This window comes from Leucoraja erinacea, chromosome 7, assembly GCF_028641065.1.
Source record: "Leucoraja erinacea ecotype New England chromosome 7, Leri_hhj_1, whole genome shotgun sequence".
NCBI lineage: Eukaryota > Metazoa > Chordata > Chondrichthyes > Rajiformes > Rajidae > Leucoraja > Leucoraja erinaceus.
Genome location: NC_073383.1, coordinates 69,876,038 through 69,901,917, shown reverse-complemented (window position 1 = coordinate 69,901,917; position 25,880 = coordinate 69,876,038). Strand labels below are relative to the sequence as shown.

The 25,880-nt window shown below is 41.0% G+C and overlaps 1 protein-coding gene across 2 annotated transcripts in view; it reads left to right on the top strand.

The window, feature by feature from the left end:
- Window positions 1-2,498: 2,498 nt before the first annotated feature.
- ralba (v-ral simian leukemia viral oncogene homolog Ba (ras related)) overlaps window positions 2,499-25,880 on the top strand; it is a 59,018-nt gene continuing 35,636 nt past the window's right edge. For both annotated transcript variants that reach the window (XM_055638749.1, XM_055638748.1), the window contains exon 1: window positions 2,499-2,637. The gene's annotated coding sequence lies outside the window, so the exon portion shown is untranslated. The remainder of the gene's footprint in view (window positions 2,638-25,880) is intronic.

Below are 25,880 nucleotides of genomic sequence, written 5' to 3'. Positions count from 1 at the left end.
CCTCCAGGCATGGGTCAGGCCTGTGCCGGTGTCATTACAGGATTGTGCTTATGCTTTCCTTCGTAGGGACGCTCACCACTCGCCGCTGCAGTGGGTTTATGAGCGGCCCTATAGGGTGCTGAAGACTGTAGTCGCCAGGAGTTTGTTTCCGTCGGCCGCCACAAGCCCGCGCACGTGGACGAGGACAGTCCTGTGTTTGTGGCCGCACCATGGCGTAGAGGTGGCCTGCCGGCCATTCGGTTGCCTCCTGCCCTTGTTGTTCCCGGCCCTGTTTCGCCGGTCCACATTGTTAAGCAGCCCCTTGTTTGCGTTTTCCATGTCCCTCCGGTTCTGTTCTGCCGGTCCCTGTTCTTACGCCTGTCCCGCGTTTGAGGACTACGCGTTCAGGCTGTACCGTTCGGCTCCTGGTGCGTTTCCGTACTTCGGTTTCTGGGGGGGGGGGCATGTAGCGGCACCTACTGGCGCGCGTCAGCATCGAACCCTGCGATCGGAAGCTGTGAGCACATGACTCTGGGAGGAGTCGGGTTTTCGCGCGGTTTCTGGGCTCTGCCCTCCAGTCATTTGAGGACCACCGTTGTGGTCAGTTGTGTTGTACGACTCGTAGTGTCGGAGAATTGTGATTGTGAATAAATCCTTTTCAAAACCACCGATTGTCGTTTTGCATCCGCTGTAACTCAACGGGACAGGCAGCATATCTGGAGAGCAAGAATGGGTGACGCTTTGGGTCGAGACTCAATATATGTGTATATGTACACTGAACTTTTTCTCGTTTATTATATTGTTTACAGCATACTATGTTTACACATTCTGTTGTGCTGCTGCAAGTGTGAATGTCATTGTTTTATCTGGGGCATATGACAACAGAATGAAGTCCAGAACAAGGGGTCACAGTTTAAGGATAAGGGGGAAATCTTTTAGGACTGAGATGAGAAAAACATTTTTCACACAGAGAGTGGTGAATCTCTGGAATTCTCTGCCACAGAAGGTAGTTGAGGCCAGTTCATTGGCTATATTTAAGAGGGAGTTAGATGTGGACCTTGTGGCTAAAGGGATCAGGGGGTATGGAGAGAAGGCAGGTACAGGATACTGAGTTGGATGATCAGCCATGATCATATTGAATGGCGGTGCAGGCTCAAAGGGCCGAATGGCCTCTACTCCTGCACCTAATTTCTATGTTTCTAAAACACGGAGCTGAGGCAGCGGGACTTGGAGTTGAGGCTGTGGCGGGCCGACTCGGAGCGGAGACGGCGTTCCGGCTTTCGGCAGCGGCGACATCACCACGGAGGACCGCTGGACTGGAGGGCGTCATCTTCGGCCTGGATCGCCTCAGCGCAGAGGGAGAACAAGGAGGGAAGAGACCGAGACTAAGACTTTTGCCTCCATCACAGTGAGGAGGTGCTTGGTGAACTCACTGTGGTGGATGTTAATTTGTGTTTATTGTATGTTTTGTTATTTATTATTATTGTGTATGACTGCAGGCAACAAAATTTTGTTCAGGCCGAAAGGTCTGAATGACAATAAAGGAATCAAATCAAATCAAGAAAAACATTTTTCACACAGAGAGTGGTGAATGTCTAGAATTCTCTGCCACAGAAGGTAGTTGAGGCCAGTTCATTGGCTATATTTAAGAGGGGAGTTAGATGTGGCCCTTGTGGTTGGAGGGATCAGGGGGTATGGAGAGAAGGCAGGGATGGAACACTGAGTTGGATGATCAGCCATGATCATATTGAATGGCTCGAAGGGCTGAATGGCCTACTCCTGCACCTATTTTTGATTGTTGTTGATTTCCCATGTACAGCACTTTGTGGTAACTGATGTTGTCTAAAAGTGCTTTATAAATAAAGTTATTATTATTATTATTATTATTTTCCATGTTTCTATGTACACTGAACTTTTTCTCGTTTATTATATTGTTTACAGCATACTATGTTTACACATTCTGTTGTGCTGCTGCAAGTGTGAATGTCTGTATCCCAGATCCCATCTCCCATATCTGGGATCCCAGATCCCATATATCCCAGATCCCATATATATCTGGGACATATGACAACAAAGGAGACGTCCCTCAAATTAAATTAAGGGAAGGTATCCCACGCCAGGGGGCCACATGAGTGGCACGGGTGGGGGACATTATTTGTGGAAGTGAAAATGTCAAATGGAATTTTCGCACTGTAAACACTGTATATATTTATTACTTGGACAGGGGCCACAGAGTGGCACGGGTGGGGGACTGTTTGGTGAAATTTGAAAAATGTAAAAAAATTGTACTGAAAAAACTTGTATAGTCTCCGAAAATGTCGGATGAATTTGTTTGTTTGAATGGTTCAGGAATTGTATGTATTTATCAATGAATAAAGTCTATTTTGAAATTAAAAAAAAATATATGACAACAAGACACTCTTGAATTTGGCTGCTCACTGCTCATCATTGACACTGGGAGGTTGGGGGCGGAACCTTTCTGCTGCACCGCCCCCTTCCCCTCTTCCTCCCCCTCCCAGGGCAGGGCAGGGCGGACTGTTTTTGGATGCGCACCGTCACTTCCTGTCCCCGACGGCGGGCGCAGCCCCACGGAGTGAAGGAGCGGCTGAAGAGAGCTCTTGCCGCATTCATGGTCTGCCCGCACACCGCTTCCACTCCGTGAGTAGCCGCGCTCCTCGCCCCCGCTTTCCGTGCGACGGCCGGGTTCGGCGCCGTGTCGGGGGTTCAATTCAAGGGACATCTTGGTTTTACTCTTGACAGTTGAGGGGAGAAGAGGGGGAAAGGAAAATTGGCGACCTCTCGACCGAACTTGATGGGCTTGAGCGTTGATTGACGGCCCGCCCGGCCAATGAGGGGTCGGGGGCGGCCCTCTGGTCGGGGCGGCTGGCCAATAGGCGCGGCCGGAGGGCGGGACCGCGTTGGTAAGCAGGGTTGGTTGCGGCACTCCCTTTCTTTCAAGGGCTCTTCCTTCCAAAGCTGAAAGAGCAGTCTGTACATAGGGCCATTTCTGCAGCTCCACAACATGCATTTCCTTCACTAATTAATTGTACATTTCTCTTTACCTGCATAAAGTTGACAGCACGCCAGCGTGCAAAAGAAACGGAATGATACTGGAAAGTTTCGCTCCTTTAAATGAATGGCACATCATTCACATTGACTTTGACCTTTTTTAAAACTATCTTTGCAGCATTCATATCAGTTTTTTTTGGCCCCAGTGCGTATTTGTTTTCCATGTAAACGTGTCACCAGGCTGGCTTATCATTAAATGAGGCAGGTAATTGCTTTTGTGTCAAGTTGTGATGTGGATAGATGCAAAATCCATAAGAATATAAGGACATTTTTATGGAAATGTGCCATGTAATGTATCCTTTTTCTTCTGTATTTCACACCCTTGATCCTATGTGCTTCAGCGTAAAACATACTTATTGCTACCTTGAACCCTGTCTGTCCATTTGGCGAGGGTGTGCCCATATGTGTTTATTAAGTGAATATAACACCATTGTGATAGGTAAATGGATCAGTAGAATTAAAAAAATGAAATGCAGGGAGTGTGATTTGAGTAACTGAGTGATGGTGACATTTCCAAGTGTCTACCCTCCTTTTTCCAGATAAAGATTGTGGTTTTGTTGTTGCTGTTAAACAATCCCTGGCATGTTATTGCATATAAGCAGAATGCGCTGCAGCTAATATGTGATTGTGGTGAAAGGGGGTGGGTACCTAAGTTCAGTCGGACTACTTTGCTTTGAATGGCATGGACGGTTTTGCTATCATTCAAGGTGTAATCACTTTGTTTATAATGAAAGAAGGCATTTATGGATTGTGGACCTTGATCATTCATTTTGACTCGAGACACTAAAACTGCAGACACTTGAATCTGGAGCTATCTGCTGTAAGATAGACACAAAAAGCTTGAGTATCTCAGCGGGGCTGAAGAAGGGTCTCGACCAAAAATGTCACCCAATTCCTACTCTCCAGAGCCTTCCCTGCTGAGTTACTCTAGCTTTTTGTGTTTATATTCAGTTTAAACCAGCATCTGCAGTTCCTTCCCGCACATCTGCTGTACTGAGTTGAATAACATGAGTGGATTGGGTGCAGGGTGGTGGGACGAAAAGAGTCAAACTATCTACTGACATTTATTTTAAACGCATTGACGACACCTCTTCCCACTCTTTCTTCTAAGGATGCTACCCCTTTCACTCAGTTTATCTAACTCTGCCACATCTGCTCCCAAGGTCAGTCTTCTGTTCCAGAAATGTCCTTTTTCAGGAAATGTGTTTTCTCTCCTCTGGTTGATGGTGCCCTCTTTTGAATTTTCTCAAGCTTCAGCCCTCTTCTCCCCTCTGAATAAAGAGTTCCTCTAGCACTTGACATTCACTCCACAGACCCCCACATCCAGCATACCATTCTTTATTATTTTCTCAACATCCATTTTTGTACCCCCTTCACCCCTCTTTCTGGTCCCATGCACCCACTACCCACAGATGTTACCAATTGATTTCCTTATTTCCCTCCATTCCCATCTAGATTTAGTTCTTGCTGTCCTTTGCCTCTTCCCTTATGGTTCCAAGTATCACCTTGCAGATCAGATTTCAGCACACAGCCTTTGTGTTGCATTTTGTCAACTTCCTAGCTTTCTCCACGTTCTCACTTCCCCCTCCTCCCATCTGGCTTTATCTGCCTGCCACTTCGAACCATTCGCTCCCATGGCTCCATCTGTCCAATTTTGTTTGCTACTCCCACAGTTCAGCAATCACCTGCCGGCTGCCTCTACTTTCATGCAAGCTATCTTCCCTCGCCCTCGGTCCTGATGCAGGGTTTTGACCAGAAACAAATCGTCCCCTTTCTCTTCCCCCCCCCCCCAAGATTGCTGCTCAACCTGCTGAGTTTGAGTCAAAAGGCCTTAATTGTAATATGTACTGAAAATGGATCAATTAAATTCTTAATTGCAGTAACATAACGGGTCTGCAAACAGTACTCATGGTTAATGTAGTAAAAAAAGTTCAATAATTTTTAGAAATATATTAGTGCAAAAGAAAAGCCCAAAGTCCCTAGTGCAATTGAGACAAATCGTAGCTTAGTTGGTGCTTGTTCCTCTAACTATGTTGAATGTCATTCATTTAAATTCTTTGCAAAATGTGCAATAAAAAATAATTGTCTTAGTAAACCAAATCTGTGGTTAATTTGAAAGTGGTAGAATCATGTGTGCTCTGCTTTTCATGTCACACTTCACAATTTCTATCAAATTTAGTTGCTATTTTGTATTCTTTTGCCTACCTTTCAAAGAAAGCTTGCTTTTTAACATGCCATGGAATGATTCAAACTAAAGTGTTTTTTTTCCAACCAAATTGACAGGACCCTATCACGTACAGTTATTCCGTGTTTCCTAAGTTGTGTTTGATCTTTCTAGTGATTCATTTTAATTTTGTCCTTGTTTTCAGTGAATTGATTTAACTAAATTGTAGTGTTAGTGGAGAAACCACCTTTAGAACTGTGCTCGTGACATGAAATTGAGGGGAAATGGGCCATGGTGTTCTCATGCTTGATTGATATGCCTTCACTTGGAATTGCAAACATATAAACAAAAGGCAAGGGAAGAGGCACACTTGGATGTCTATGTAAGGTTACAAATGCTCGCAATTCCTTTTTGGAATGCCTGATATCTGGAACTATACTTCAGCATGGCATGGAGAGGATTTTCTTGAAATGAATATTGAAGGGATGAAAACGAGAATTGAGAATGTTGGTATTGGTTTATTGTTGTGTACTGTGGTGCAGTTTAAAAACTTTTGATTTGTACACTATCCAGGCAAATCATCCAAACATTGCATTAAAAACGTGCAGAATATAATGTTATAGCTAGAGAGGAAGTGTAGATTAAACAAAAATTGCAATGGTTGCAACAAGGTAGATTCAGGTGTCATGAATATATCCTTTGTTTATGAGGGTAGACAAAAAGGCTGAAGAAACTCAGTGGTTGAGGTAGCATCTATGGAGAGAAGGAATAGGTGGCATTTCAGGTCGAGACCCTTCTTCAGAGCTCCGTTTGAGTCTGCTAACTGGAGGAGAAGCTGTCCTTGAACTTGCTGTTACGTGTTTTCAAGCTTTTGTGTCATCTGCCTGATGGGAGAGCGGATGACTGAGTGTAAGTGGTCTTTGATTATGTTGTTAGATGGCTCATCACATTGAATGTGGTGTTGCTACGTTACGAGAAATAAAATATGATGGCTGAAATTTAAGATTTAAAATAAATTATGCTGGTGATGAGCAGCAGTTCAATAATAATTAGATTTTGAATATTGGTGTAGTCTTTTTCGGAGGTAATATATTTCTAAATAATTTGCCTGAAAATCTCTAATCTTTTGGTGGCTAGATCCAGATTTAATTTGTTTTCTCAACAAAGTATCAAACTGAACAGAAAACAACTTGAAGCTTTTCTCCCTTTATCCAGTTCTACTGAAAGACCTTGGACCTGAAACAATTTTGTTTCTCTTATTGCAGGTGTTGTCTTATCTGATCATTAATTCTAGCATTTTCAGGATTTGGTTAAAAATCTTTAATTGCTTTCCATTTCTGTCCTCCTATTGTCTTTATTACTTGGTTACGAAGCTCCGAATGCACATTCAAAGTGTTGGAGTAACATAGATACATAGAAAATAGATGCAGGAGTAGGCTGCACTTGCTGATTTTCTCCAGCTTTTGTGTACCTTCGATTTTCCAGCATCTGCAGTTCCTTCTTAAACAGTCTGAAGAAGGGTCCTGACCTGAAACGTCACCCATCATTTCTATCGGCCCTTCGAGCCATTCAATATGATCATGGCTGATCATCCAACTCGGTATCCCGTTTATTGAAGTAATACAAAACAAAGACATAGTTCATATATTTTCGTTCTTACAAACTGTTTCTTCCATGTGGCGTCTCATGAACGTGATCGTGGTAAAAACTGTTGTCCTCACCATCCCTCGAGACAAACTAAACCCTAAATCTCTGAGTCTGCGCTAACCTCTCCAGATGTAGACACACCCCTCCACATATCAAATCCCCCCCACAAGCTATGAAAACGATACAGAAATACTAACAGTAACTAACCTAAGCATAAATGGTGCCTACAAGGATGATGAGCTGAAAATTCACCTTGGATGATTTTAATAATCCATACTTAAACCAACATTTTCCTTAATCTTCCAACATGCACATCTTTTGAGGTTTCTTTCAGCAAGCAGGAGATGCTTTTTTGAAATGTATAGTATGGTGTTTATTTTGAAGGTTTTCTTCGTCATAATGTTTTACATTTATAATCTGTATTTATTTCCTATCTGCAAAATGGGTCTGCTGGGGTATAATATTGAAATGCTGCAGGAACCTGACTGAAGTCAGACATAGTTTTTTTTTTCTGTAACTGATCTGACCATTGCTGTAAATGTAACAATCTCAAATGTGCTTTTGATACCAAATAATTGCAAATGGCGGATTTGTGCATTCCTACGAACAAGCCAATGATCAACCTTGTTCTGAGGTGGACCACCATGCAGAGTTTAATTTGAACCTGATGTTTTATCAGAAACATCATATTGATTTGACCTGGAGCCAAAGGTAACTGGTTTCTATTAGGCTCTGGTAGGATATAAAAATGGAAAATGCTGGAAATGCACAGCAGGTCAGGCAGCATCTGGGGGGGGAAAACACAGTTAGCATTTCAGGATGAAGAACCAGAAATAGGACCTTTGTTCAGAAACATTATTTCCAGTGAAGTAGTCTGATCTGCTGTTTCCAGCATTTTTGTTTCTTATGTCAGGAGCAGCACAGTGGTGCAGCTGAGAGCTGCGGCCTCGCTGTGTCAGAGACCCAGGTTTGATCTTGTCCTCGTGTGCCTTCTATCTGTGACCTCGTGGGTTTCCTCCGGTGGGTTTGAAGGTTAATTGGTCTTTCTAAAACACGCACAGTGTGTAGGGGGCGGGTGAGAAAGAGGGATAATGGAAAGAGGGATAACGGGTGATCGATCATCAGCAAGAATCGGAGGGTCAAAGGGCTGATTTCCATGCTGTATCTATAAACTGAAACTAATTTCCAGTATCTGCTGCTTGTGATTTTCATGTATTGATAGAATAAGGTCTTAAGAAATAGTAGAATTCGGCTCATTGTCTACTCCACCATTCAATCATGGCTGATCAATCTCTCCCTCCTAACCCCATTCTCCTTCTCCCCATAACCTCTGACACCTGTACTAAACAAGAATCGATCTAACTTAAAAATATCCACTGACTTGGAAGAAATTTCTCCTCCTATCCTTCCTAAAAGAACGTCCTTTAATTCTGAGGCTATGACCTCTACTCCGAGACTATCCCACCAGTGGAAACATCCTCTCCACATTCACTCTATCCAAGCCTTTCACTATTCTGTACTTTTCAATGAGATCCCCCCTCTGTACATATGTGCATTGGTGTTGTGTTGTATTTCTTTTAACGGAGGAGATGCAAATGGAATTTCGTTGCTCAGTTTTGTGCAATGACAATAAACATATTCTATTCTATTCTAAACTCCACCGAGTACAGGCCCAGTGCTGACAAACGCTCATCATAGATTGAACTACTCATTCCTAGAATCGTTCTTGTAAACCTCCTCTGGACCCTCTCCAGAGGCAGCACATCCTTCCTCAGATATGATGCCCAAAATTGCTCTCTATTCCAAATGTGACCATACCAGCACCTTATAGAGCCTCAACATTACATCCTTGTATAAACACCTTGAATTGGTGTGATTTAAAAAAAAATAATGTTTTCATAATTAAATGCTTAATGCTGGTATATTACAGCAAATGTTTCTGATCCATGTGATTTGTGTCTGTTATGTCACGATGAAAACAATATTTTGAATTCTACTTTCATAGTAATTCCATAATGTCACAACATTGCAATATTGATTAATTTAACAGTTGTATGGCCAGATATTACCAAGCCATTTTACTACTATTTGTACAGACCAAATGTACAGTGCTCTCCATAATGTTTGGGCCAAAGACCCCTCATTTATTTAATTGCCTCTGTACTCTACAATTTGAGATTTGTAATAGAAAAAAACCCATATGTGGTTAAGGTGCACACTATCAGATTTTACAGCAGTGTTTATACATTGTCCCCCCCCATTTCAGGGCACCATAATGTTTTGGACACAGCAATGTCATGTAAATGAAAATCATGCTTCGCATTTTGTGCATACCCTTTGCATGCAATGACTGCTTGAAGTCTGCAATTCATGGACATCATCAGTTGCTGGGTGTCTTCTCTGGTGATGCTTTGCCAGGTCTGTATTGCAGCCATATTTAGCTTATGCTTGTTTTGGGGGCTAGTCCCCTTCAGTTTTCTCTTCAGCATATAAAAGGCATGCTCAGATCAGGTGATTGACTTGGCCACTCATAAATTTACCATTTTTTGCTTTGAAAAACTCCTTTGTTGCTTTAGCAATATGTTTGGGATCATTGTCTTGCTGCAGAATGAACTACTGGCCAATGAGTTTTGAGGCATTTGTTTGAACTTGAGCAGATAGGATGTGTCTATGCACTTCAGAATTCATTATGCTACTACAATCAGCAGTTGTATCATCAATGAAGATAATAAGTGAGCCAGTACCTTCAGCCATACCTGTCTAGGCCATAACACCCCCACCACTGTGTTTCACAGATGAGGTGGTATGTTTTGGATCTTGGGCAGTTCCTTCTCTCCTTCATACCTTGCTCTTGCCATCACTCTGATAGAAGCTAATCTTCGTCTCATTCGTCCAGAAGACTTTTTTCCAGAACAGTGGTTACTCTTTTAAGTACTTCTTGGCAAACTGTATCCTGGCCATTCTAATTTTGTTGTTACCCAGTGGTTTGCATCTTGCAGTGTAGCCTCTGTATTCTGTTCATCAGTCTTCTGCCGACAGTGGTCTTCGACAAATCCACACCCGACTTCTGAAGAGTGTTTCTGATCAGTCGGACAGGTGTTTAGGGATTTTTCTTTATTATAGAGAGAATTCTTCTGTCTTCAGCTGTGGGGGTCTTCCTTGGCCTGCCTGTCCCTTTGCACTTAGTAAGCTCACCAGTTCTTTCTTCTTAATGATGTTCCAAACAGTTGATTTTGGTGGGCTGATGTTGCTAACAGTTTTATTCTTGTGTCTCAGTCTCATAATAGCTCCTTGGACTTTCATTGGCACAACTTTGGTCCTCATGTTGATAAACAGCAATAAAAGTTTCCAAAGGTGATGGAAAAAACTGGAGGAAAGACTATGTGCTGAGAGCTCTCATACCTGCATTAAGGAGGCAATTATACACACCCGAGCAATTACAAACACCTGTGAAGCCATGTGGCCTAAACATTATGGTGCCCTGAAATTGAGGGGGGGGGGGAGAAAGGAGGAGGGGGAACTATGTGCAAACACAGCTGTAATTTCTCCATGGTGAAACCAAAATGTGTAAAAATTGCCTTTATTAAAATTCTGCACTTTAACCACATGTGATTTTTTTTTTTTCTCTATTACAAATCTCAAATTGTGGAGTACAGAGGCAAATAAATAAATGATGGGTCTTTGTCCCGAACATTATGGAGGGCACTGTGCATTTGGTCTGTACAAGAAAACAAATAGCTGAGTAAACTATTAAAACATAATGAGCTGAGATCTTTGAAGGTGAAATGTTGCAAGATTGCAATATTAGCAAGTTCTACTACACAGTAAAACGGTCGTTAAATTACCAGGCTAATATTCATGAAGATAACATTGTTCTGTTGCTGAGTTGTAACAAAGTCGCTGGGGAATTAAAATTTGAGTGATTAAGTGATGTTATTTTGCAATGGAGTACTAGTCAGAAATGGTGACCCCCTTAATTTAAAAACGTTCAAAGAAAGAACTCTTGGGATAACATAATGAACACGGAGCTCAATAATTTCATTGCCTTCCGCTGAAAAATAAAACTAGCATCCTCTCCAAGATTCAATTAAGGATGAGGAGTTTATACTATCTTCACACATCCGATTCAGATTCAGATTCAATTTTAATTGTCATTGTCAGTGTACAGTACAGAGACAATGAAATGCATTGAAGAGTTCCATGATAAGTACTTAAAAATGTAGGACATCTGTTAAACTTAGAGTATATATAGCATCATGGACTCTGTCAGTGTCCTAGGTTTTTGCTGTAACCCCAAGCCCCCTAATTTTCTGCCAGTTAAATGCCTTTATGACAGAAGCTTTAGTTCTAGAACACTTGTACCTGCAAGAAATTAAATTGAAATTACTTAAGTTAGACACAAAATGTCGGAGTAACTCAGCGAGACAGGCAGCATCTCTGGATAGAAGGAACAGATAATGTTTCGGGTCGAGACACTTCTCAGATTGAGCACTCTGTCTGTAGAAGAGTCTCGATCCGAAACGTCCCCCATTCATTCTATACAGAGATGCTGCCTGTCCAGCTGAGTTACTCCAGCATTTTGGGTCCACCTTTGGTGTAAACCAGCATCTGCAGTTCCTTCTTACACATGACTTAGAAGTTTTTGCTTTTGGTTCCTTATTTATTCCATCACTTTTTATTCTGAATTACCTGTAGATTCAGATTCTGTTCCCAGAATTGAAAGACGGTCCTGCTGCGTCACAAATTTCAGATTGAATTGATAAGTTTTCGTTGTGTGATCGAGGGCATTACATTTCTAAATCATGGTTCACTATATTGTGTTAGTGTGGGCAGCTTCATAAAAAGCTTAACATTTGGATACACAGATTTGGCAGACAAGTTTTAATTGCTATACTTGTACTATTAAAATGAGGCTCCTGATCAGTCTATCTTGCAGTGTATATTGTGTTAGAGTTTACAATTGCCTGTGTAGGATGACTTGGGATTCAGGAATTGGTACAATGTTCTTTTTTATGAAATGCTGGCTTTTAAATGTTTAAATGATAATATTTTGATTCAATCTATTTATGCAACCCAGAAGCAAAATAACAATGTGCCTCCTTTTTATGTGGGTGTTTTAACTATTAGTGTTACTCATTCATTGACTGTTGTTTGGGCTGCATTGTTACACATGCCTGCAATAATTACTTACCACTGCAACATTGCTGCAGAAGTGTCCGTTTTATGAATAATAGATAATATTTGGGTAAATATTGCATTGATGTTTGTATGTTTTATAACAATTTTCCTCAATCATTCCATTACATTTTTGAATTTCTATCAAGTTACAAGATTTAATTGTAAATAATTTGGTTTCCCTAAAGATGGAGCTATCTAAATTAGTTTTACAGATGATTTGCTTTTTAAAAAAAATCCTTTTGCATCTGCCTATCTTTTAAAGATTGCTGGAAAATGAAAGAAACATGGTTCTTCAGGCAGTATATGTATAAAAACAAAACAAACAGTTAATATTTCAGATTGAAGAATTTGTCAGAATTCCACACCTTTTGACACTTCAATAATGCTTAATATTCAGAGGATCATCAGTCCAAGATTCTCATGGAAATCCTTTAGCTAGCTTTAACACTATAGTAATTGTTAAATATGCCAAGTTCATATACAAAAGCAATATTGTTGCACCTATGAGTAGCTATAATCATAGTCTTGTTTTTGCTTAATATTTTGTCTTGGCGGGGGAGGGAATCTTCTGCCCCATTGTAAACCTAACTTTTTTTTGTCAGTTTTCTTTATCAAAACCGAATAACTTGAAAATACAGCCGAGCAATGTGCAGGATACTTTGTGCCAATTTTGAACTGGCTCTTTCTGCATTGTTTAGAAACTAATGGATATTACTATTTTAATCAAATTTTGCCACTGTTCAGATTATTTAAATAAACCATTTATGAGCAACAACATTTTTCCATAACATCTGGTACACAGCTTAAGTGCTGGGCTGGGGAGTTGGTCACTATGATGGCCGGAAATATCGCTGAGCGGAATTTAAGGCAAGCTTTTCTTTTGAGCATAAAGGTGTGGATAGAGAAAGTTGTTTTTAAATATTTCCATAGTAGAAGTGCATACAATTCACTTAGCTTATTGATCATGTCATTGAATACAAGAGAAAGATGGTCATGCTTGGTCAGAGCTGACTGCATAGAGGGGGAGGGGAGGAGGAGCTGGAGGAACAGGACATAAATATTCACCTAAAGGATTGCCTGGGCAGGAGAATATATTATTTGGAGTAGCTAGTTTGGAAATGAAGTAGATGGGAGGAGATTTGAATGAGTGAATAAAAGCTTGAAGCCCAGGGTGGACCTGTTATCACTGCAGAAATATTGATAAGATATTAATTAGAGAGAGGGAGAGTGTGTCATTCGACCAATTACTTTAAACCTTGGAAGGAGATTAAGGAAGCAAACTGCATTCGGTGATGTGTATGTACTCAAAAATGTGTAGCAGCTTGTGGCTAAAGAGCCCACCATTCAATACTCAATGTTAAATACTGCTAAAACACTGCATTGGCTAATCCTACTGCTTGGTTCATAGCCTTTTAGGTCTCAGCCCTTCAGTTGTTAACCACCTGCTCTTAGTGATAGCAATGCTATTTCACATTGTCTACCCCCAGCATGGCTGGTGGCCTTCATTGACCAAGAGGAACCAGAAAACCAACTGAACCAGTTGCAGTCTGAAGCAGGGACGAAAAGAGGTCAGAAACTGAATGACACCTGATGCCCTAGCCTTCCACCATTAAGGCATAAACAGAGGCTTGATGGAATACTTTTCCTTTATCTCGGAAAGTACTCCAATAATTTTCTCAGGAAGCTGGATGCCATCCAGGCCAAAGCAAACAACTAGTGCTAACAAATAGATAATGCTGGAAAACTGTGCAGGTTAGACCATGCATGTGGAAAGAGAAACTCATCAGAATTTGATTGGTATTAATATAACCATATAACAATTACAGCACGGAAACAGGCCATCTCGGCCCTACAAGTCTGTGCCGAACAACCTTTTTCCCTTAGTCCCACCTGCCTGCACTCATACCATAACCCTCCATTCCCTTCTCATCCATATGCCTATCCAATTTATTTTTAAATGATACCAATGAACCTGCCTCCACCACTTCCACTGGAAGCTCATTCCACACCGCTACCACTCTCTGAGTAAAGAAGTTCCCCCTCATGGTATCCCTAAACTTCTGTCCCTTAATTTTCAAGTCATGTCCTCTTGTTTGAATCTTCCCTATTCTCAAAGGGAAAAGCTTGTCCACATCAACTCTGTCTATCCCTCTCATCATTTTAAAGACCTCTATCGTCCCCCCTTAACCTTCTGCGCTCCAGAGAATAAAGACCTAACTTATTCAACCTTTCTCTGTAACTTAGTTGTTGAAACCCAGGCAACATTCTAGTAGATCTCCTCTGTACTCTCTCTATTTTGTTGACATCCTTCCTATAATTGGGCGACCAAAATTGTACACCATACTCCAGATTTGATCTCACCAATGCCTTGTACAATTTTAACATTACATCCATTCTTCTGTGTGTATTATCCATCCTACTGACCCATAATGGCTGCAGTGTGTACCGACTACAAAATGCAATAGTTGTCTAGTGTACTCCCTACTGACAGCATCACTGTACTATCCCATAGTAGAGTTATCCCATATTGTAGAGCTGCTGCTTTTTAGCTCCAGCAATCCAGGTTCAACCCTCGCCTCTGGTGCTTGCTGTGTGGAGTTTTTTTTTTAAACATGACGGCTAGTAGGTCAAATCACTTGTGTAAATTGGCACCACTGTGTAGCAATGTTACAAAATTTTGAGATTTTAAAAATCAAGTCTGCAATTTATCCCATCAGATAAAGCATAACAATAAGTTTAATTTGACACCAAATTCACTTTCATATCTCAAGTATTAAAAAAGTTATGGCCATTTTCATACTCGGAAATTAGCATCTTGTTCCCTATTGATTTTCAATGGACATTACAAAAAAGCTGTGATCTTGGATAGTCAAAAGCCCATTTCTTAAGGAAAGATTAACATTTTTAAATAGCCTAAGTGTCCAAAGATTATTCACAAATAATTCACAATATAACATGATTTTTATATCTAATTTACATTAATTTATAGGCCAAATGGAAGGAATTTAGTGTTCAATTGCTGTAAATAAATGCCCATTTAAATCGGCTTTCTAGTGGGTTCATGTGGAACGCGCTGGTTTAGAACGTTGACATCGCGCTGGATTAGTGCCCTCAAATGCCGAGAAAAATACTGCGGGATATAAAAAGCCCAAAATGAACTACTCGCTATAGATAACTTGATATATAGGGTTATATATATGCCCCATTTAATGTAAAAATAAGGCACATACCTTTAATAGTTTGCTTTATAAAACCCTGGGGCTGCGAGAGGTTGCGGAGTGAACGTTAGCTTTTAAAACTATTATATCTATTATTCGAGGCCTATAAAACTAATAATAGCTTTTGCGACCGGGTCTTGCAGCGATTCTCCGTTAATGATTTACTAGGCTGAACATCTGCGATTGGAACAGCCTAGTAAAAATCGCGTTTTAAACCCGCCCCCTCCAAACAGCGGCAAAATCACACACAAGGGGTGGGGCAGATGCTCAGCCACGATTCAGGTAGGTTTTGTAACATACCTACACTGTGTATGTGAGTGGTAGAACATGTGGCATGGGTCGGTGGGTTTGGTGAAAATGTGGGGAGAATAAAATAACATTAGTGTAAACGGGTGCTTGAAGGTGGACCTAAGGGAATGTCTGTGCTATACGAGTCTGAGTGTGATTCCTAGATGCAACACCTCAATGATCAGGGTAGTAGGCAGATTTCCCTCAGCATTGCATGAGATTCTGACTTGGAAACGTACATTCACCTCATTCTGCTAAACCTCTTATGCATCCTCTCCAAAGCCTCCACATCTTTCCTGCAGTGGAGTAACCAGAAATGCATGCAATACTCCAAATGTGGCCTAACCAAAGGTCTGTGGAGCTGCATTATGCAGCTGCATCATTGTCGAAAAAGGCAAGAAGATTGGAAAGGGGGGCAAGGCTAGCTCTGTAAAAGCTAGCCTCTGTCAAACAAAGCAGTTACACCACAATAATACAAACATAGAAAATAGGTGCAGGAGTAGGCAATTCGGCCCTTCGAGCCAGCACCGCCATTCAATATGATCATGGCTGACCATCCAAAATTAGTACCCCGTTCCTGCTTTTTCCCCGTATCCCCTGATTCCATTAACCTTAAGAGGCAAATCTAACTCTCTCTTGAAAACATCCAGTGAATTGTCCTCCACTGCCTTCTATGGCAGACAATTCCACAGATTCACAACTCTCTGGGTGAAAAGGTTTTTCCTCATCTCAGTCCTAAAAAAGTATTTCCTCATCTCAGTCCTAATGGAGCAGAATAGAGGTAAGAGAGGTCTAGAAATGTATAACTAGGGGTAACAATTGTGATAATTAAAAGAAAAGATGCTGACAATCTGAAGTTAAATGGAGAAGTGCTGGAAACGCTAGGTAGGGCAAGCAGTATCAGTGGAAGGAAAGTCAGTGACACATCTTCATCCTGAAACAATAACTCTTTCTCTTTCATCATGCTGATTGACTTGAATGTTTCCAGCACTTTTTATAGATAACTGAAGTCATTATATAGAATTGACTATTGATAAGGGTGTAGAGATTGGAAGCAGATTATTAATTTCCAACTTCTGCATTATTTTTTGGTGTTCTCTTGCACTTTATCGTGGTGAGCAAAACATTTCAAATTTTAGTTGTAGATTACTTCAGGAACTTAGAGCTTTGATATGGTGAGGAAACCGGCCCTTTGGCTCAACAAGTCCACTCTGACCATCGATCACCCATACACTAGTTCCATGTTATCCCACTTTTGCATCCTACACATGAGGGATAATTTGCGTTAGTCAATTAACCAACAAACCTGCGCATCTTTGGAATCTGGGAGGAAACCGCAGCACCTGGAGAAAACCCATGTGGTCACAGGGAGAATATACAACCTCGCAGTTAGCACCTGTAGTCAGGATCTCTGGTGCTATGGAGGCAGCAGCTCTACAGCTGCTCATTGTTCCACTTTGTAGAATTAGTTTAAACATCGTCCCAAATTTACACATTGTAAATTTTTCAGTCTTGAACCGCAGCCATTGAACTTTTTTAATGTAAAAAAAAAACTGTATTGGGAGCCATAATATCTTTTTGGTCTAAGATACATTGCAGGGAATTATCAAGATTAGAGAAGGTTAGGATAAAGTTTTAGATAAATCCATATGCTGGAAGGCCAGCGATTAAAGTTATGAATTATTTTAAGGATGACTGGGCAAAGAATCAGCAGTAAGCACAAAATTGAATGTGTTTAAATTATGATTTGGAACAGTTTGAAAGGCTGATGGAAGCAATTCCAACAGTGCCTTTTAAATGAGAATTGGATACCTTTTGACAAATAAAATGCTGGGCTAAGAATGGATGGAATGTATTGGATGTTTCTTGCAAGGAACTGTTGATCTGAGGAGTGTATTTTGAATGATGGCAAGTCTGAAACTTCAGCAAGCCCATCAGTTTTTATTTGGATACAATCACTTTTGTTTTAACTTCCAAGTACTTGAATTAAGTGATACTTAATTTTGAACATCTTAACTATGCAGACCTGGCAGTGGACCAAACATCAGCAACGCAAGCATTTAGTGTTTGGTTTTGAACTGGAATATTCAAGGCTGTAATTCATTTGGCTTTTTTGTTTTAAACAAATGCAAAAACATCAGATGTACACAACATTTGTTGACATGGAGGTTCATAATCTGGAGGTGCACAGATGCACAACAGTAGAGACTATTTTCCCCCTTGAGGTTTAAGGGCCTGTCCTACTTGGGCGCCATTTGCGCATCATTTACACGACGTCATGGCGCGCGAGTAGTGATGCGGCATGGTGCGCATTACGCGTGGTGACGTAGGCAGTGACGCGCGGTTGTGCGCAGCACCCCAGGATTTTGAGATGTACAACATTTTTTCGCGCCATCTGCTTGACGTGCAAATGACGCCCAAGTGGGACATGCCCTTTAGTCTGAACTGGCAGATATTGTGCAACTTCATTCTTTCACCTGCCCCTTCCAGTTTCTATAAATTAAGATTCAGAATCTCCATCTGTCAATAATTCTGTCTACATTCACCTCTCCAATATTGCCTGTCTTGTGATCATGCCTGTTAACTGGTTACAACCATTATCTCTTAACTTTTCACACTTGGCTTTTCCAGTGCTTGATATGCCTTCACATTCTTCAATCCATCTGAAGAAGGGTTTCAACCTGAAAAGTCTCCCATTCCTTCTCTCCAGAGATGCTGCCTGTGCCGCTGAGTTACTCCAGCATTTTGTGTCTATCTTTGATTTGAACCAGCATCTGCAGTTCCTTCCTACGCACTCCAGCAAAGGAGTAATATTTACATTTGTACAAAAGTCTTTACATTGAACTGCATAAAAGTATTTGCGCAACTGCAAAATTTGATATTACATAAAATCTAATTTGTACAGCTTCGCAAAGAGGATGCAAGAAATGAGTCTTCTGGGATGCCAATTCATTATGGAATGTTCACCATGCTGGGAAGTTTTCCAGCAATTGAGTGGGATCTTTGACATCCCTGTGGAAACCTGAAAGGTGGTTTCTCTGACAATGCAACGTTCCTTGTTAATGTACTGATTTGTAACAGTAATTAAATTGGCAATATGTCTGTAATCTGAGTTTTTTTCTTGAAACCAGGAAGCTGCAGATGCTCTTTTACAAAAAAGATAGTGCTAGAGTAACTCAGCAGGTAAGGTAGCATCTCTGGAGGACATGGATATGTCAATTTTGGGTCAGGACCCTTCAGAATGAGAGGAGATTGTGTGTGTGTGTGGGGGGGGGGGGGGGGGGGGGGGGGGGAGAGGGGGAGGAGAAGAAAATCTGGGGGAGAGAAGGGGGCAGGACAAAGCATGGCAGGTAATAGGTGAACACAGATGCTGGGGAATGGATTGATGATCGGCCAAAGGCCAGAGATGAAAAATCAGAAAGGGTGACATGTCCTGGATGGATCTCTTCCCCGTGTCTCCTCTGTCCTGTAGTTCTGCTCTCGCTCTTCCTACCCCCAGACGGAATAAGGATAGAGGTCCTCTCCTGTCATGCCACCAGCCTCTGTATCCAACACATCACCCTCTGACATTTTGGTCCCTTCAAACGTGATCCCACCAGTCACATCTTCACATCTCCAATCCTTGCGGCTTTCCCCAGAGACTGCTTCCTCCACAGCTCCTTGGTTCAGTCATACCTTCTCACTCAAGCCACCCCGTCCTCAGGTAATTTCACCTGCAACCATAGGAGATGTAACACCCGTCACTATACCTCCTCCTGGGACTTCATCTTGGGACTCCAGCAATCCTTCCTGGTGAGGCAGAAGTTCACGTGCACCTCCTCTAACCTCATCTTTTGCGCCTGATGTTCCTGATTGTGGCCTCCTGTACATCCGAGGGATCAAGTGCAGATTCAGTGATTGTTTCGCCAAACACTTGCGTTTGGTCTGTCAAGGCCAGCTGGATCTCCCGGTTGCTGACCATTTTAAATCCCCTTCCCATTCATCTTTCTGTCCTAGTCCTTCTCCATTGCTGGAGTGCGGCCTTGCACAAACTGTGGGAACAGCACTTTGCTTGATTAGTTTACAGCCAAATAGTACGAATGTTGAATTCTCTCATTTTAGGTAACCTCTATCACCCCTTTTCCCCTAAATGCTCTTCCTGTGTGCCATACCTGGATTTGTATCTATTCCTCCACTCTGCCTCCTCCTAGATTCCTTCCTGTGGGTTTCCAATTCACATCTCTTCAATCCTTTTGTCTTGCCACCTTCTGTTTTTTAATCTCTTACCTTTCGCTTTGTCCAGCCGTCTGCCTACCAAAACCTCCCTTCCCTGTGTTCACCTATTGCCTGCTGCCTCTCTCCTCCAGCTTTCTTCCCCTTTCCCCATCCATAATCAGTCTACAGAAAGACCCTGACGTAAAACAACACCTATCCATGTTCTTCAGAGATGCTGCCTGACATGCTGAGTTACTCCAGCACTTGGTGCCTCTTTTTTTTAATGCTTGCTTAAGATGTGTTTGCACAAATTGGCATTCCACTAAATTAGTCTTCAGGATGAGCCGTAAACCACCATGTAATCTCTTAGGTGAATTTAAGAGATTCCAAGGAACTTACTTCCACAGACTTTTTCCAAATGCTCAACCCTTGTGTGGTATCAACTATTTGTTCAATGCTGTTGCTGTTTGTGGAATCATATTTCATAAGTTGGCAGTTGTTTTCATTGCAGTGCAAAAGTGAAAGATGATTATTAAAGTGGCGTGTAAAGCTCTTGGGGATATCTTGAAGGAACCTTTCTCTTTACGCCTCCGTACACTGAGAATGGGATGCTAGATTTAATGCCTGAAAGTAGCACAACATTAGATAAGGCAAATAAGGCAACATACGAGATACAGGCAGTTTATTCCATTCTTGAGAACTGGTTTGCAACAGAGTTTTTCCCCGTAAGTCGGAAACAAACAATTTCAGTGAGGGTTCATTGAGATTTTATTATCTTCCTCTGAGTAGTTATGATAATACAGAATCTGAATGGATCGTGTGAATAGCTAGGTTTTGATAAATTTGAAGTATATGGATGTTACATTGTTTGGAAAAACATGTTGCAAGTAACAATAGAAGAGATTGCCTTGTCAGATTCCAAAGCAAATCTCTTAAATGGCCTCCCACTGAACTGATGCCTGCTTTTTTAGTATAATCTTTGTTTGATAATTGCAGGAGGTTATGCAAATTTTTTTTTTTTTTAATACTTTTTTTGAATGAATAAGCTGCCTCTGGATTCCCATATTTTAAAAAATGTTTTCATTTCTGTAACTTTTCTATCTTAATTTTTAAAGGAATTATTATTTGGAGAGTTTGGATAAAATTAGATCATCCTTAACCCTGTACTTGCATTTAAAATATCCCAGCCTTGCCAGTCATCACACCTTTTTTTAGAAAGGCAACTATTTTGGCCATAGACAGAATAATGTAAATTACTTTGATCTATTGAAATACAGGAAAGATACAGCACTATTTTAAAAGGTACCTGGATAACCGCTTGGAAAAGTAACCATCAAGGCTTTGGGGAGTAACATAAAGCTAGCTTTTTTTGGATAGCATTGATATAAAGCAGAGATACATTTCTGATTGTGGTTTTTTATTAGAGTCATAGTCACAGAGTGATATAGTGTGGAAACAGGACCTTCGGCTCAACTTGCACCCACCGGCCAACATGTCCCAGCTACACGAGTTCCACCTGCCAAATATTTGGTCCATATCCCTCCAAACCTGTCCTGCCTAACAGCTTCTCAAATATTGGGATAGTCCCTGCCTCAACTACCTCCTCCGGCAGCTTGTTCCATGCATCCACCACCCTTTCTTCCCTTCAAGTAGTTTTATTTTTTGTCTGATTATATGTGAAGTATGTTAACTTTTTTGAAGATGTGTAATCACTATCATATTGTTCCAAAAATCCCCAAGGCTTGGCATGTGGATCACTGGGGCCCCATTTCTTGCACTCCCTTTAAGCATACCAAGTTCACCAGAAATACTCCTTTGTGGTGTTTTAACAATTAATTGAATGTTTTGGTGGAGTCATAAGAATAACATTGAGTGTCCCAAAAATCTGCCAATGGAGTGCCAGAAGTACTGACAATGCCAGACTATTGGTGTTTTACTGTTTGTAATTCTGGTGTAATTGTGTGATTTGCAATTGCTGTATTACACAGTGCAGGGTAATTACCAGACAGTGTACTGCCACTCTGATTTAAATTGTTTGGGTGGAAACCGTATGTTCCAAACTTCTGTAAAGGACCGTCCTGTGGGAGTTAACTCTGTTTTATGATGCAGTTAATTTAGTTGTCTTTTTACGGCCAAATGTCACTGCGCTCATTAAATGTGATTTAATTGTCAAAATTCCATATGTTCAGACAGTAAGCTGGTGAGGACGTATGTCAGCTGTTTGGGAATATTTGCCTGGTGTGAAGATTATTCCATTTGTGAAGTATTTTAATATTTGAAGTCATCTAGCTCAATAGAGATCAGTTTAATAATCCAATGCTGTCATCAACTGTGAGCAAATATTTGAGTGGTGCATTTTGACCTTGGATACGCTGCAAAATATTTGGTATTAATTTCCTGTTGGGATTAGCCATGCCTCAGTAGGTGACACAGTTGCAGGGTTCTAGCCGTCATAGGTTGACTCAACTCCAGCTTTAGAGATGATCTCAAACCAGAGGCTGATATTGCAGTCAGATGATCATATAAGATTTTTAAAAAAATTACTGCTCCAGTAGGGAAAAAAGCTTGTGGCACCTTTCTGAACAGTAAATAGTGGTTTCCCGAGTCAGTCAGAGTCATAGATCATGGAAATGGGCACTTCAGCCCAGCTTGTCTACCCACCATGATGCCCCATCTATGCTAGTTGCACCTGCTTGTGTTTGACCCATAACCCATTAATACTTTTCTATCTTTTAAACCAGCCCAAAATGTCTCAAATGTTGTTCTGCAGTAGTTTGGTAAGCAGCTGTCACCTTTAAGATTTTGCTGTTAATGTTGGCTGGCGCATTCTTTGCGTTGCTGTCAATTCTCGGTATGGAAGTTACTGTTGTAGAGTTATTTGCAATGTATTGCAGTTATGAAAACTGACTTACAAATGCGAGTCTTGAGAAATTTTCATTGGCTACTTTCATATTCTTAAACTGTATCTTTCCGCATGCACACTCGAGTTAAATCTTGACATTGCTAACAGCAGATCTGCTTTGAGGGTAAATTCTCATAACAGCCAACCGAGGAGTTGTCTCTAGATGGGTTCTGAAGTGCAACAATCAACTGGCCTCTGTTTTTAAACAACATGTTCAATCTGTCACTTCAACGATCTACTGTCCCCATCTGTTTTAAGGAAGCCTCCATCATTGCAGTCCCATAGGAAAAAGTGGCTTGTCTTGATGACTACTGTGCCGTAGCCCTAACATGGACCACAGTGAGGTGCTTTGAAATATTGATAATGGGCTGCATTTGTGGCACTCTTTTGGACAAGCTGGACCCCCCCTGTAATTTGTGTAAAAAGAGAAAAAAGGTCAAGGAGGCATCATCTCTCTTGCACGACATTCAGCCCTGAATCTCTTGACAATAAGAACACAAGCCTGTCCCCATCAACAGATACGATGTAGAGATAGCCAACTGCTTTTGTACCCAAGCATTCATATCACCAACCTAATCTGGTCCTTCATTCTGCAGTGATCAAGAAAGTGTATAAGCATAATTACTTGGACATCTGAGAAGATTCTGCATGTCCACGATGATTCTGTCTAACTTTTGAAGATATCTAAGGGGGGTGCATCTCTGTCCCCTGGTATGTCAACTGCTCGGCTCTTGTAGATAGTGGTAAATATAGGTTTGGTACGTCCTTCCAACCAGTTGATCTTCCTGATGCGTTGCCTTCTCTTCTGCCTTCATGGAGAAGGTATAAGAACTTTATCTCGGATGTCTTGCTCTTAAGATCAGCTTCTCTACTGCTATTGAACTCCTGACTTAATTATTACTTTCACATCCTGTTCATAAAGGTGTTGCCACGCATAAGCATAAATCTGCAGTTAAGAAAGCGGTTAAGTTAAAACTATGGCAGGTCGCATTACCATAGAGATATCCATTCAGTCTGTCTGTGGATTATTCTCAACTGATTTCTCAATAAAATAATGTTGGAGTATTGGGTCAGTCTCTGCATTAAATCTTCAACGGAAAGGTGGTTCTTTCTCTTTGCTATGTTGTGAAACTGATCATTCTAGTTACGACATATTTTGTTGCTTGCAGTTGCAATAATACTGTTCACAAAACAAATTTGTTCTGTGCGATTAACAACAAAGAAAGTATAAAGAACACATTGGATTGGAACTGAGCCAATAACTAAGGATTCTTTCTATTTTTTGTTGATATTTGTGGAAAGTGCAGGGTATAATGACTATATTGTCAAAAATTCTCCAAGGCATTGAAGGACTGAGTTGTTCCAAATTGCATTTGCCTGGATGGAGATCAATGTAAAGACTGAAGTTGTCATTCCCATGATCTTGCGAAATGATCATTTTCATTTTTATCAATGACTTCATGGCACACCCGTGGTCATATTTTGGCATTACTTTGCTTCTCCCGTGCCCACTGTGACTTTCCCTGTTTCAACTCTGCCAGCCCCTAATTATTAACCTCTAGAAGTTCAGAAATTTTAAGTCCATTCAGATGGATGTCAGTAAAAATCACTACCAATCAGGTTATTCTGAAGATGGTAAGGCTTAATAACAATGCTGCGAACTTTGCTATTGATCCTGCACAAATTAACGTGTTGCCTCATTCAGACCACTGCTAGCAATCGTATTGCTACATACGTAGAAGTATTTAAATACGCAAAGGCCTGATAATCCATGTTTAATTTGCAAGCCCATAGTGGAGTTAATAAATTAAGAGTTCACCAGTGATTAGTTTTGTTTCCTTTTTCCAAACATCCTTGTGACTAAGGGGTGAGGAGAAATTTTCAGTATTAAATGGAACCAAGAAGGCACAAAAAATGATTTGAACAAAACGTTGAAAGGATCCATCAGGGCATGCTGCACCTGCAGGAACAGTGAGAGATCCCTTGTCAGAACAACACAGAATGGATATCAATTTCTGATGGTCATTTTGCCAAATGTTGATAATGTTAATTGAAATTGATGGGATGGGAAACTATCCTTGCAGTAAGAAGCAATGGTGCATTTATGGGACTTTTTTAGGCATATTTCAAAGTATTTTGTGCAGTTTTGGTCACCACATTACAGGAAGGATGTGGAGGCTTTGGAAAGGGTGCAGAGGATGTTTACCAGAATTAGGAGGTATAAACTACAGGGAAAGTTTGGACAGGCTTGGATTATTTTCTCTGGCATGCCGGAGGTCGAGGGGACACCTAATAAAAGTGTATAAAATTGAGTATGTGTTAAAAAGAACTGCAGATGCTGGTTTAAACCAAAGATAAACACAAAGCTGGACTAACTCAGCGGGCCAGGCACAAGCATCTCTGGAGAGAAGGAATGGGTGACGTTTCGGGTCTCTGAAGAAGGGTCTCGATCCGAAACGTCACCCATTCCTTCTCTCCAGAGATGCTGCCTGTCCCGCTGAGTTACTCCAACTTTGTCTACTGTATAAAATTGAGACATACCCCATTTGTATACCCTAGCTATATTTTTCCCAGGATGGAAAAAAGCAGCTATGTGAGGCCTTAGCTTTAAGGTGAAAGGGGCATATTTTAAAGTGGGTAGAGAATGCCTGGAACACGCTGCAGTGGTGACGATTGAAGCAGATACATTAATGACATTTAAAAAGCTTTTGAGTATGGAGGGATACGGGTTATGTGCAAGTAGATAAGTAATGATATTGGCATCCTGTTCAGCACTGACATTGTGTGCAGAAGGGCCTGTTCGTGTGCGTCTTGATGATGATAAATCTGTAATAGAATCCTTAAAAGCAGCTGCCAATTTACACGTTGACTCACTTCTGTGACATTTGTCACTGTCTCTGGGGTGCTAACAGAGCCTTTAGCTATTTGCCGAACAAAATGCACTCTAAGACACCCAAGTTAAAACTGGTGTAAAACTATTAAATTGTCAGGAACATATGATAATATCATTAAAACACGCGTTTTAATGATATAAAATTCTCTGTCAGTGATGTAGTACTGTATGTTTTCCCTTTTTATTCACTCCACCAATGAAACATTGGCACAAGTGCAAAAACTATAAAACTAGATTTGGATTATTTTATTGTTATTCACACCATGGTCCAATGACCTCCTTGGTTCAACTGACGCTGGTAGTAGTAAACAATAAATACAGCTAATGCAGGATCAGCTGGCTGGGCAA